This window comes from Vicugna pacos, chromosome 5 (genome assembly GCF_048564905.1).
Source record: "Vicugna pacos chromosome 5, VicPac4, whole genome shotgun sequence".
NCBI lineage: Eukaryota > Metazoa > Chordata > Mammalia > Artiodactyla > Camelidae > Vicugna > Vicugna pacos.
Window position 1 is genome coordinate 11,685,635 of NC_132991.1, and position 13,681 is coordinate 11,699,315.

A 13,681-nucleotide genomic window follows, 5' to 3' on the forward strand; every position below is an offset into this window, starting at 1 on the left:
ATTACCTCACTATTTCTGTACTGCTGATATTTACAACACTTACATTTTTCTACTGTAAAACAGCATAATTTTTAAAAGCCTTGATATTTGTTCTCTGTCTCCTGAGTTTATTTATGTTGAGAACATACACTTGGTCTTTATACTTTCATATGTCATTTTTATTGTTAAAATGGTAATTTGTGGTACTACAGTCTTTGTTCATTCAGAATTTGAAATACTTAACTCTTATATTGTCTTCTGAAATGTTGTTCTAGAGAAATTTGAGGAAATTTTTTTTTCCTTTTTCATATATAAGATTTCTCTTTTCTACCTGAGTTTATATTATTTCTTTTTTTAAAATCATTAATTTAATTAGGCTATGTTTCAGTGGTAATTGTTCAAGTTTGCTAGAACATACGTTCTTTAAACATGCAACTATTGTTCCTTACTTCAGGGCAAGTTTATCTCATTGTATTTTTATATGCGTTTTTCTGTTTCATTTGTTTATTTCTCTACATTCGAAAGCAACTCATCTTTTTTAAAATTAATTTTGACCTCCTCTCTGGTTGTCCTTGTCACTTATATTCATGGGAATTAGTTACAGCTTTTCTCTGCATCAGTAATTTGATTTTTCAGGCACATCCATTCTTTTAATTTATATCTGAAACTTTAATTCTATTTGATTTTTCATTGTTATTGTTGTTGTTCTTACTGGTGTTTCTATTTTTGCCTTATATCTAGTTTCTCTCCTTTTTATTTGTATCTCATTTATTTTGAAATTTATTATGTATGTATGTATTTTTACAATCATCTTTTTTATTAAATTGAAATTATTAGTTTGTTGTTCTGCACTTCAAAACTATAAGGAATTGTTCCTCTGTTTATCTGAGTTTTGTTTCTTTCTTGTCCAGGAAATAATCTAGTATAAAAGTTATGTGTTTGGACTCTAGAACTAAACAGCCTTGGTCTAAATCCTGACCCGCCTTTTACTTGCTGTTTGACTTCAGCTAAATTATTTAGTCTCTCAGTTATCCAGTTTGTTCCTCTGTGAAACTGGGATGATAATAACTGTGTATTTCCACATAGTGGTTGTGAAGATGAAATGGGTAGTGTGGAAAGTATATAATCTAGTACCTGGAAAAGGTAAAACAACCTTACAGAACCTCATTCCTCTAATACCATTGAAGCAGATAAACAATGTAACCTCTTACAAAGTTACCACTAGAGAATAAATGAAAAATTCAGAACTTAATACTAAAAATATCATAAAGCACAAAAGCCAGGCTCAATAAACAAAATAGAAGATTCTAGCAAAAAAAATTAAAACATGAAAGTGGCAACCAAAAGAGGATAAAGATGGCCAAGTTTATATGAAAGGAAATAGATTTTATGATAAAAAAATTGTCATAATTTTTTTTGTCTAAAATTTTTTTGTCTAAAATAAAATTGTCTAAAAATGAAACTTTTTAGGTCTAAATTTTTTTGTCTAATGTAAAACTTTGCCTAAAAATAAATCTCTTGTTTAAAACTAGAAGGGCATTATATAAGGGTAAAAGGGTCAATTCACCAGAAATATATAACAATAGTAAAAATATCCACACTTAACATAAGAGCTCCCAAATATATAAAGCAAACATTGACAGAACTGAAGGGAGAAATAGACAGTAACACAAAAAATAGTAGAAGACTTCAATACTCCACTTTCAGTTATGGACAGAACAACCAGAGAGAAAAATCAGTAAGGAAATAGATGACTTGAACAGCATTATACATCAATTGGACTTGACAAACATATACAGACATACCACCCAACAAAAGCAAAATACATATTTTTCTAAAGTGTACATGGAACATTCTCTAAAATAGACCACATGTTAAGCTACAAAACAAGAGTTAACAAATTTAAAAAGATTCAAATCATTCAAATCATTGTGGTCATCTTTCCTGACCACAATGGAATGAAATCAATAGCAGAAAGAAAAACAGGAATATACACTAATATGTGGAAATTAACAATTAACTCTTCAATAACCAATGGATAAAAGAAGAAATTACAAGGAAAATTAGAAGCTATCTGGAGACTGATGTAAATGAAAACATAACATCTCAAAGTTTATGCAGTGTAGTAAAAGCAGTACTGAGAAGGAAGCTTATAGTGTAAACACTTATATTAAAAAAAGAAGAAAGCTCTCAAATCAACAACCCAACAAAACCTCAAGGAACTAAAAAAGGGACAAACTAACCCAAAAGTTAGTAGAAGGAAGGAAATAAAGATTAGAACAGAGATAAATAAAATAGAGAATAGAAAAAAAAGTTATAGAAGTAAGAGTTGGTTTTTTGAAAAGAACAACAAAATTGATAAATCTTTAGATAGACTAATTAAGAAAAAAAGATTTCCATAACTAAAATTAGAAACAATAAAGGAGACATTACAATTGATGCTTCAGAAATAAAAAGGACTAAAAGAGACTACTATGACAATTATACTCCAATAAATGAGATAACCACGAGAAATTTATAAGTATCAGAAACACACAATATACCAAGACTGAATCATAACGACATTTAGAAAATCTAAACAGATCTATAACTAGAAAGTAATTTGAAACAGTAATCAAAAACCTTCCAAACAGCAAAAATCCCAAGAACAGATGGTCTTACTGGTTAAATACTGGTTTAAATACACAATATTTAAAGAAGAGTCAGCAACAATTTGCTTTTAACACTTTTCTAAAAATTGAAGAGGAGTAAATATTTCCAAACTCGATCCATGAGACCAGAATTACACTGATAACAAAATCAGACAACGACACAACAGGAAAAGATAACTAACTACAGGCCAATAACCCTGTGAAATATTGATGCAAAAATCCTTACAAAATAGCAAAACAAATTCAAAAGCACATTAAAAGGATTATACACCATGATCATTAGGATTTATATCTAGAATGTAAGAATGGTTCAACATAGGAAAATCATCCAATGTAATATACCACATTAACAGAATGAAAAAAAAAAAACACATGATCAATTCAATTGATAGAGAAAAAGCATCTAACAAAACTTACTACCATTTCATAATAAAAACACACTCAACAAACAAACAAAAAACTCAACAAACTAAGAGTAAAAGGAAACTGTCAGAACATAATAAAATTCATATACAAAAACCCCACAACTAATATACTCAACAGTGACAGGCTGAAAGCTTTTCATCTAAAATCAGGGCAAAAGCAAGGATGCCCACTCTCACCACTGCTATCCAGTATAATACTAGAAATCCTAGCCAGAGCATAGGCAAGAAGAATAAATAAAAGGCATCCAAATTAGAGAGAAGTAAAATTATCTCTATTCACAGGTGACCTAATCTCATATTTAGAAAACCTCAAGATTTCACCAAAAAATTGTTAAAACTAATAAATGATTTAAGTAAAATTGCAGGATTCAAAATCAACACACAAAAATTCACTGTGTTTTCTGTACACTAACAATGACCAATCTGAAAAGGACAATCCCATTTAAAATATTTTGGAATAAACAACCAAGGAGGTGAAAAACTTATACATGAAAATTACAAAACACTGCTCAAAGAAATCAAAGAAGATACAAACAAATGGAAAGACAGCTCATGTTTGTGGACTGAAAGACTTCATATTTTTAAAATGTCCATAGTACCTACCCAAGGCAATTCACAGAATTGATCCAGTGCTTATCAAAATCTCAATGGCATTTTGTGCATAAATAGAAAAAAATTATAAAATTCATAGGTAATATTAAAGGACCCTGAATAACTAATCTTAAAAAAAATGGAGATATCACATTTCCTGATTTCAAAACACACTACAAGTCACAACAATTAAGACAGTGTGTCACTGTCAATCCAAGGACAGATATATACACCAATGGAACAGAATAGAGAGCCCAGAAATGCACCTTTATGTATACAGGCAAATGACCCTTGACAAGGGTACTATGACTACACAATGGGAAAATGAACGTTTTTTTTAACAAATGGTGTTGGGAACACTGAATATCCACATACAAATAAAAAAAAATCAGGACCTTGATCTGATACTATATGCAAAAGTAAACTCAAAATGTATTAAAAATCTAAACCTAAAAACTAAAACTGTCAAACTCCTTTAAAAAAATAGGAGAAAAGCTTCAGGACATTGAAATTTGACAATGATTTCTTGTATGACACTAAAAGCACATACATCAAAAGCAAAATTAGACAAATGGTACTACATAAAACTTGAAAACTTCTGCATAGCAAAGGAAACTATCAACAGGATAAAAGTGTAATCTATAGAATGGGAGAAAATATTTGCAAACTTCTATCTGGTAAGGGGTTAATATTCAGAATTTATAAATGACTTCTGTAACTCAACAACATAAAAACAAATAATCTGACTTAAAATGAGAAAAAGATAAGAATAGATAATTCTCCAAAGAAGATGTACAAACAGCCTACAATCATATTAAAAGATGCTTAACATTACTAACTACTGAAGAAATGCATATGAAAACCAAAATGAGATACTTCCTCACTCTTGCTTTAAAGACTACACCTTTTCTCTCCTTCTCTGATGCACAAGGTTTAGCTTCTGGAAAAAAGAGATTATACTTAGCTTAGTTCAGTTCCTCATTACAATCAGATAAAGCACTTTGCGATAATGGCCAATTCATAGATCAGCGGTAGCATTTCCGCATACTAAGATAAATTAAGGTATCACCTAGGAGCATTATTCACATTTCTGCCTAGGGCAGTCTCTTTGCCTTGTTCTATTCAGTCTCATTTGTCAGTTGTGGAGTGGCCTGGAAATATGTTTTTGATAATTGACGTACTTATGTCTTTATTATTATGTTTTAGTGTCCATTTAATATAAATCTTTAACTCATTATGTATTGCATATTTTTTGAGAGCCGCAAAATGAATTAAAAAGGAGGTATGTGTTTCCAAATACGGCATTTACCAAGGAATAGCATATTTGGATATATTTTATCCTTCTAAAATCATTTTTCTTTTTCTCCTTTTTTAAAATTATTCCAAACTGTGCATATTGCTTTCCAAAGCAGAGTTAAGAAAATCATTTCAAAATAAAAAAATTAGATTGAGAGAAGTGAGATAAGCAGAGAAGTGAAGGATCTTTTAAACAGCAAATTAAATGCAAAATACAGTCAGTTTCATTTTTTATTGTACTTCTATATATGACTTGCTCTGAACAAACCCGTATGAGGTCACATATCCACTTCAACATGGATGTAGAAAAAAAGTCTCCAGGAAATGAAGTTGTTACTCACAACCCACCCTGCAAATTATGAGGCAATGTATATACAAGGTTGGGAAGTACTAGAAACTTCCATGTTTCCATTGGAAATGGCTGACTTTTATACACATGAGAACAGTTAATCAGTTAATGCTCCAAATAATAAAATAACCCAAAATATAACAGCTATTTTTATTGTTATATATGGCATATATACAAAACAATTCATATAACATGTAGGGACAATTTAACAAAGTAATAAATGCCTGCCACATAGCTTGAAAAATGCAATGAAATTTATATCTTTATAGCAGGGATGTTTAATGAAAGGAGTCTATGAATAGATCTCAAAGGTCTTTAAACTTGGATGGAGGGAAAATTACATCTCATTTTTTACTATTCTACATCAAATTTTACATTTCCTTCAATTATGAATCCAGACAAAAAAAATAAAGAAAATTACTACTAGTAATTCCTATAATTTAGTCACCCACAGAAACAAAGGACATTTTCATAGTCAGCTGAAGCTGTTCCAAATGTCAGTTACATTAATGACTTGTTCAAAATCACAGTAGTTACTAGACTCAATGCTGGAAGTCATGGGATCACAGTCATCCTTCATTCAGATACTTCCATAATACACCTGGCCCCATATTAGGCAGATTGGCACCTAGGAGACATTTAGCCACTGTAATATAAAGTGGAATCTTCTCACATTAGACCCAGACATCTAAGTTTAGTTCAGTGTTCCTGTTTACAAACAAATACAAAATCCCCACGTTATTGTGGACACTTTCTCACTAAAATTTTTCAAACGTTGGGGGGTTGCAAAAGAGGAAAAGACTGGAAAGTTATTCCTTTTCTAAAAGATTTTCTATGTTCCAATTGACATGCTTCCAAATAAGTTCTTTCTATCTATAATCTACCTATCTATCTGTCTATCTATGATCCAACATTCTATATGTGTCCTATATTTACATATAGTCCTAAATATATTCCATATCTAGTTGATATACCTGTTAACTTTCTGAAATAGCTTATGAAGATATTGGCAGCCTCACTACTCCCTTTCAATATAAAACCGGGTAAAACTTCCATGGTAGCCATTCCTTCTAAAAAGAAAAATAATTCTTCTTTAGATGTATTCTGATGCCAGGAGAGATAAATTCACTTCTAAAAATGAGTCCATTTTGGAAACTACTAAGATGGTCAACACTTTGAAAGTTTTGAAAATAGGTAAAAAATGTGGGTTTTTTCCCCTAGAACATAATTTTCAGCAGAAATAAAAGCTTCATCCTCTCGCCACAGATGGAGCTCCTGACATGCTTGAAAAAGTTTTTTGTTTTTTTTTTTTCCTATTTTGGCAGAAAAGCGAGCTCCCCATACTGTTGCCATGTGTTGCTTTTTTACAAGACACGAGTTGGCATTAAAGATTCTTCCAAGAACCCTGAAAGTTTTCACGACAAACATGAAAGTCGACGGTTTTATCATTTTGAAAAGATTTTGTCAAGAAATGGGACCAGAATACAAAAGTGCTTCACTGCCATACAGAAGTTTGTGGCTTTCAAGAAAACAAGTCTTATTTGAACCAAAGTTCAAGTCCAAATCTTACTTGAACTACAGTCAAGCAAGGCTTTTCTTTTCACTCTCTTTTTTTTTTTTTTAAAGAAAAAGAAAATCCACTCTTGAAACTCTTTCGAAGAAATAATTTTATCCAGAGTTTGGCTTACCCAATAGATCTTTTTAACAATGTAAATGAGGTATTCCTTTCAATACAAGGTCCTGAAATCACCATTGTTGATGGACTAAAGGGTGTGTGTACGTATTTATAGACGTCCTTGTATTATCTGGCCAATATAGAAGAAGATAGTTGCTCCTGGAGTCCTTGTAAGTGTTCAGATGCTGAAGGAGGAGTTTTACCAGGATGGAGTTGAGATACAAAATTATCAAGTTTTTTGAAGAATGCCACACTTCTTTGTGGCATTAAACTTGAAGACTGGTTCCACAGTTATTTTCTCACTGATAACAAACTATATCAAAAATATTGACTTAGCCAAAGGACTATAAACTTTAGAGCTAAAGCTTACTACTAATTGAAGCTTAACACAGAACTTGGCATTAAAACTAACATTGATTAAACTGAAAGTTCACACATCACAGCCTGAAGAATGCTAGTGTCCCTTGACAATCCTTGCTTTATAGAACACACCATGGAATATTTAAATCACTTGCAACAATATCTTTGCGAACCTGGACTTCATTTTGTTTTATAGAGAAATGCACATGTGTTTGCTTCCAGCTGTAGTATAGTGTAATTTTTGTATTACGGTTGATGATTCATTCACTTGGAGATTTTTCTTGCATGTATGAATATTGGTGGGTTAATTATTAAATGATATTATGATTGCTGTTGCATACGTATGGAAATGCATTTGACTTTTATGTCTTGGGTCCAGAAAATCTGATACATTTTAGTAATTCTAAAATTCTCTCTGTAGAGTTTTTTTCCCCAATCTATTAAAAAAGTAATATTATGGGAGAAATATAGCACTCTTTACATCCTTTCCAATCTTTATGGCACTGTCTATATCCTCCATGCAATGCACAGTAGCTGGAATCCTTATGTTTTACTTAAAGGGAATGCAGTAGTCTTTCAACATTTAATTTGATATTAAATTTAGACATATGTCCTTTGTGAGGGTAAGGATATATTGATTTCTATTTCTACATAAAATATATATGTGTACATGAATTTTATTATAAATCAATATAGATTTCATTAAATGGCATTTCTGTAGCTACTTTGATGAGCATGGAGATTTCCTCTTAAATCTGGTAATATGGTGTATGAGTGGAGTTCCAATATTTAAAGAAACCCTTATCTCTGGAATAAACTCAACTTGTTCAAAATAGATTATCTTTTCTACTTCTTGCTCAGTTTCGTTAATACATTTTTTTTTGAAATTTCACATCTGTGGCACTAATAAGTTTGTCCATAATTCTTCATTCTTATACTGAATTTGTATGAATTTGGAATTATTTTTATAATTGTCTAAAAAAATTCCATGCAACAGACGTGCTAAAATCTGGTACTTTCAAAGAATAAAACTGACAACCTTTTTTTGGTGATAGTATGCAAGTGGAAAGAGAGAAGACACAGATACCCAGAACCAGGGATGAAAATGGGCACATGATTACAGACGCCTCTGAGAAGACATAATATATACAAAATTGTACCAATGTACTTGAAATTTTGGGCAATGTGACTAATTCTTAGAAAAATAAGTCTTACAGATATTGGAAGTAGAAAATATAAATTGTGTAACAGCCTTAAAGAAAATTCAATCAGTAGTCAAAAATCTTTTCACAAAGTAAATATTAGGTGAAGATGGCATCAGTGAGTTCGACTGAACACTTAAGAAATACTGTTTCCTCCAGATCAGTACAGCTTTCCCAGACAGTAGGAAAAAAACACTACTCCCCAACTCACTTTATGAACCTCATAGAATTTTGAGATTGAAACATGGTAGGGACAATATGAAAAAGATTAGCTATATGCTAATCTCACTCTTAAAAACAGTTGTAAAATGTTGGCAAAAGTATTTAACAATACATGAAAATATAATACATTATGAACAAGGTAGATTTTCCTAGGAATGTAAGGTTGTTTTAAGTTACAAATCAATGTTATTCACCGTATTAGCACATTTAAAAGGTAACTTATATGATGATCTCATAGATGCAGAATCATCATCGTAATGTAAAATCTTAGAAAATTAAACAAAGAGGAATATTTTCTCAATCTGATTAAATGTTTCTATGTATGTACATATACATATACATGAACAGACACATTTTAATCATATATAAATATCATATATGTCGGTATTTTAACCATTTATATGTACTACAAAATTGTAGGCATACACATACACGTGTGTGAAAATACGTATGTATACATGTATATGTGCATTTTATATATTTATATATATATTTAGAAGCTTTTTCTTTTTAACTGGAAAGAAGTCAATAACATCCAATAAGAAGTCAAAAATTTTTTTTAATTGGGAAGAAGATATTTCTATTCAGTTTACTGGCAATGCTATCTTGTGGAGTAAAGGAAGAAGAATAAAAATGTTTAAGAAGTTTATAGAGAAGTAAAATTGACATTACACACATGGATTATATGACTGTGTATGTAAAAGTTCCAAAAAAAATTACAGTTACATAATCAACATTTACACAAGGATTTAATAGGGTTGTTGGATAATAATTCAATAAATCTAAGCATAATTGTCTACACATTTAGACAAACGTGTATATCTGTATAGCTATTAACTCTAAAAGTTCCTTTGTGCTCCTTTGAAGTCAACACTTTCCCCAAGCTCAGCCATGAATCAGCTTTCTTGCACTGTAGGTTAAGTTTGTGTTTCTAGACTTTCACATAAATAAGATCACATAGCATGCACTCTTATTTCAGGCTGCTTTCATTCACTTTACGGTCTCTGAGATCCATCCATGTTGTTTAATTTGTCAGTTGTTCTTTTATGTTTATTGCAGATTAGAATCCTTTTGTGTAAATATACCAAGATGTGCTTATCCAGTCTGCTGTGGATGGACATTTGGACTTTTCCCCATTTGATGCCATTATGAATAAAGCTGTTTTAAACATTCTTATATTATTATGGAATATGCTTTTTATTTCTTTTAAGGTAAATACCTAGGAGTCATATTGCTTGGTTTCATGATAAGTATGCATTTAATTTTATAAGAAACTGCCAAACAGGTTTAAAAGTGATATGAAATTTTATAATTCTACCAGTACTGTTTGAATGTTGCAGTTCCACATATTTGCCATCGGTATTAGTCAGGGTTTTCCAGAGATAAAGGACCAGGAGGATACACACAGGTACTGGAAACAGATTTATTATGAGGGCTTGGCTCACCTGATTACAGAGGCTGAGAAGTCCCATGGTCTGTTATGTGCAAGATGGAGGCCCAGGAAAGCCAGTGGTGTAGCTCCCGTCCAAACCCAAAGGCCTGAGAATCAGGGGAGACAATAGTGTAAGTCCTGGTCTAAGACTGAAGGCCCAAGAATGGAGGATGGATGATGTGAGTTCTTGTCCTAGACCAAAGGCCTAAGAACAAGGAGTACAAATGTCCAAGGGCAGGAGAAGATGGCTGTCCCAGCTCAAGCAGAGAGCAAATTTATCCTTTCTCTGCCTTCTTCTTCTATTAGGCCCTCAATGGATTGGATGATGCAGACCCACACTGGTGAGGGTGATTGTTACAGTCCAATGACTCAAATGCTACCCTCTTCCAGAAATAATGTTTTACCAGCTATTTAGGCATCCCTTAGCCCAGTCGAGTTGACACATAAAAGTAACCATCACAACAGCACTTGGCTGTGTCAGTATCTTTGAGGTCATCCACTCTAATGGATTTGTAACAGTAACTGACCATGGTTTTAATCAAAATGTAGATTAATGACTAATGATGTTGACCACCTCTTATTTAAGTAGTTGGAGTAGAAACCAAAACCAGTGGGAAATTTTAGAAATAAATCCTAGGGTCTCAGACTTTCACTGGAGAGCAGTGGTTGTCAAGGTTGGACCATGGTGCGTTGAGTAACGCACATCAGTTATTAAATGTAAGAGGGCCTCACCATAGTCCTTACGCTCATTGTTCTGAGACTTGAACTGCATCACTGTCACCTGAAGGATTTGTTAAAACACACATTGCCGGGCCCCTCTTCAGAGTTTCTGGCTTGGCAGGCCTGGGGTAGGGGCAGAGATTTTTATTTCCTACAAGTTGCCGGATGCTGATGCTGCGGCTGTCAAGGATCCTTATTTAAAGAAACACTTCTCTAGCATTTTATTCCAGCTTATGCTCTAACATCTCTTTCTGTGATAATTCAAACCAGCCTCCTCCACATCCTACATCTTTTTCCTCCACTCCAGTGACCCTAAATAACAATATCATTAAAGCAACAAACAAACAGACAAAACCTTCCTCTTATTTCTATACAAAGTTCATTTTAATCTTTCATATACCAGCATCAGTCCCACACTCAGACTTTCTTCATGGAGCCAGTATTTTAACTCTTGATCTTTTTTATTTATTTTTTACTTTATCATATCAAAGTTTCCATCATTTTCTTAAAATGTGAATATTGTGCTTCCCATAATCTTAAAATTTATTGAATCATAGTACATAAGATTGTTTTCATAGACATGTTTTCAACTCTTTACCCATTCTAACTAAATTCATTTTATAATGAGTTGATCAGCATGTTGAACTTTGATGTTTAATGGACCAAAATACAACCAGATAGTGGTATAGTTTTATCCACATTTACAACTATTTCTTGGGATATCACATTGAAATGCAATAAACTATTTTTTTATTATTTTACTTTCTGGCATATTTATATGTTTGTTTAGTTTTATTTTTCACTTTTTATAGTAATATGATTGTTCAGAATATATGCTAACAAATAATTAGAACTAATAAGATATTAAATTGCTTAAATTAAAATGAACATGAATAAATCAATATCTCTATCTTTCAATATCAATAACCCATTAAAAAGAAAGCAGAAAAAAAATTATTCTATTCACAGAAGTAATGAAGAATGTAAGTTACCCAGAAAGAAACTAGATGAATATAATTAGATCCTTTATAAAGAAAGTTATAAGATACTGGTGAAAGAAACAAACAAAAAATGAGTAAATTATACACTGTGCTTATGCTGCAAGTCTTAACATCATAAAATACCTACTTTCCCAAAATTAACTTATAAATTAATTATAATTATAGTCCATACCCCAATAAAGATTTTTGAGATCCTTGGTTAGCTGATTTTAAAATTTACAAGTAATAACTTATGTTGTGGACTTAATTGTGTTTCCCCAAATTTATATGTTGAAGCCCTAAACCCCAATGTGACTAATGTATCTGTATATAATGTAGGGTCTTTACAGAGGTAATTAGGTTAAATAAAATTGTTATATTACCTTTTATTTATTAAAAGTAAAATACTACAAAATGTGTACACATATGCACATGTAGTGGAAAATAGAAAATATGTGTGTGGTATAAAGAATAAGCTTTTTACAGTGATTTCCTCTGAGGAGGAAGGGAGGCATCAAAACTACATGTGTGATCTAAAAAATTACAGTCATATAAGGATGGACTCCAGCCGGTTGTTGTTATGTTAAAATTCATTATTTCATTATAAATTTTTGTCTCTTCTTTGATGTATTTCTATAAACAAATACATTTTAAAATAAAAGGATTAGGAAACACAAATATACTATCACCTGGTTTATAGATTAAATTTCATGAAATGAAGCTACCACTAATCAAATATTAAGATTTTCCTTTTATTGGTCTTATATGAAAGCATAGTCCAGATAAGCAAGATTATACTGTATAGCACGGGAAAATATATACAAGATCTTATGGTAACTCACAGTAAAAAGAATGTGACAATGAATATATATATGTTCGTGTATAACTGAAAAATTGTGCTGTACACTGGAATTTGACACAACATTGTAAAATGACTGTAACTCAATAAAAAAAGATAAAATAAATAAAAGCATAGTCTAATAAATCTAGAAGTTAGATTTAATATGTATCTTATCTGTATGTATGTATAGAGATTACATAAATATAATGTATTTTCATTATATATAGAGTGTATTTATATTAGTTCTTATTAGTTTTCATTTTTATCTCATTGAGCTATGTCCTAATAAAGCATCTTACACCAAGCCATATGCTCTGGGGGTCCCCCTAAGAGGGCTGAGTGGGTCCTTCTGCTGTGGTGGGCTGACTACGTGGGTGGGCAGGTGGGCTTGGTTGCCAGGCCCTGCCTTGTGCCGAGGCTTCTGGCTGCTGTTTAGCGGGGCCTGGTCACACGGCGGTTGGCTGCAGAACCCTAGGAGGCCGGCTGCAGAACCCTAGGAGGCCCTGGGGGTAGTGCCGGCTCACTGGTGGGCTGAGTCAGGGTCCGGAAGACTCTGGGGTTGCTACTCACCCACTGGCAAGTGAGCCAGATGCTGGGGTTAGTCCCGCTCTTCTGGCAGGCAGAGCTGGTTCCTTGAGTCTGGTTGCAGGCCCAGGGATCCCAGAGCTCATTTCAGATTATTGATTTTGGGGGCCGGTTCCTGACACAGTTCGGTATGGGGTCCAGGGTGTCCTGCAGGTTGCGTAGGCCTGTTAGTGGGCAGGGCTGGGACCCCTCTGTTGTGGGATTTTAGTTTTCCTGCTTCAGGTGTCTGCCCCTGATGCGTGAGGCTGGGTCCTGACCCACTGGCTTGCGCAGGCTTCCCGGCGGGAAAAGCCGGCACCGCCCACTGGTGGGAGGAGCTGGGTTCTGGCCCTCTGATAGGCTGGGCTATGTCTGGATGCGTGTCCAGGGGCGT

At 32.9% G+C, this 13,681-nt stretch overlaps 1 long non-coding RNA gene across 1 annotated transcript; it reads right to left on the bottom strand.

The window, feature by feature from the left end:
• Nucleotides 1-10,159: 10,159 nt before the first annotated feature.
• Nucleotides 10,160-13,573, bottom strand: LOC140696575 (uncharacterized). The gene is made up of 2 exons (XR_012073059.1): nucleotides 13,294-13,573; nucleotides 10,160-10,289 (listed from the first exon to the last, which is right to left on the bottom strand). It is a non-coding gene; the product is annotated as an uncharacterized lncRNA (long non-coding RNA).
• Between the last annotated feature and the right edge of the window lie 108 nt (nucleotides 13,574-13,681).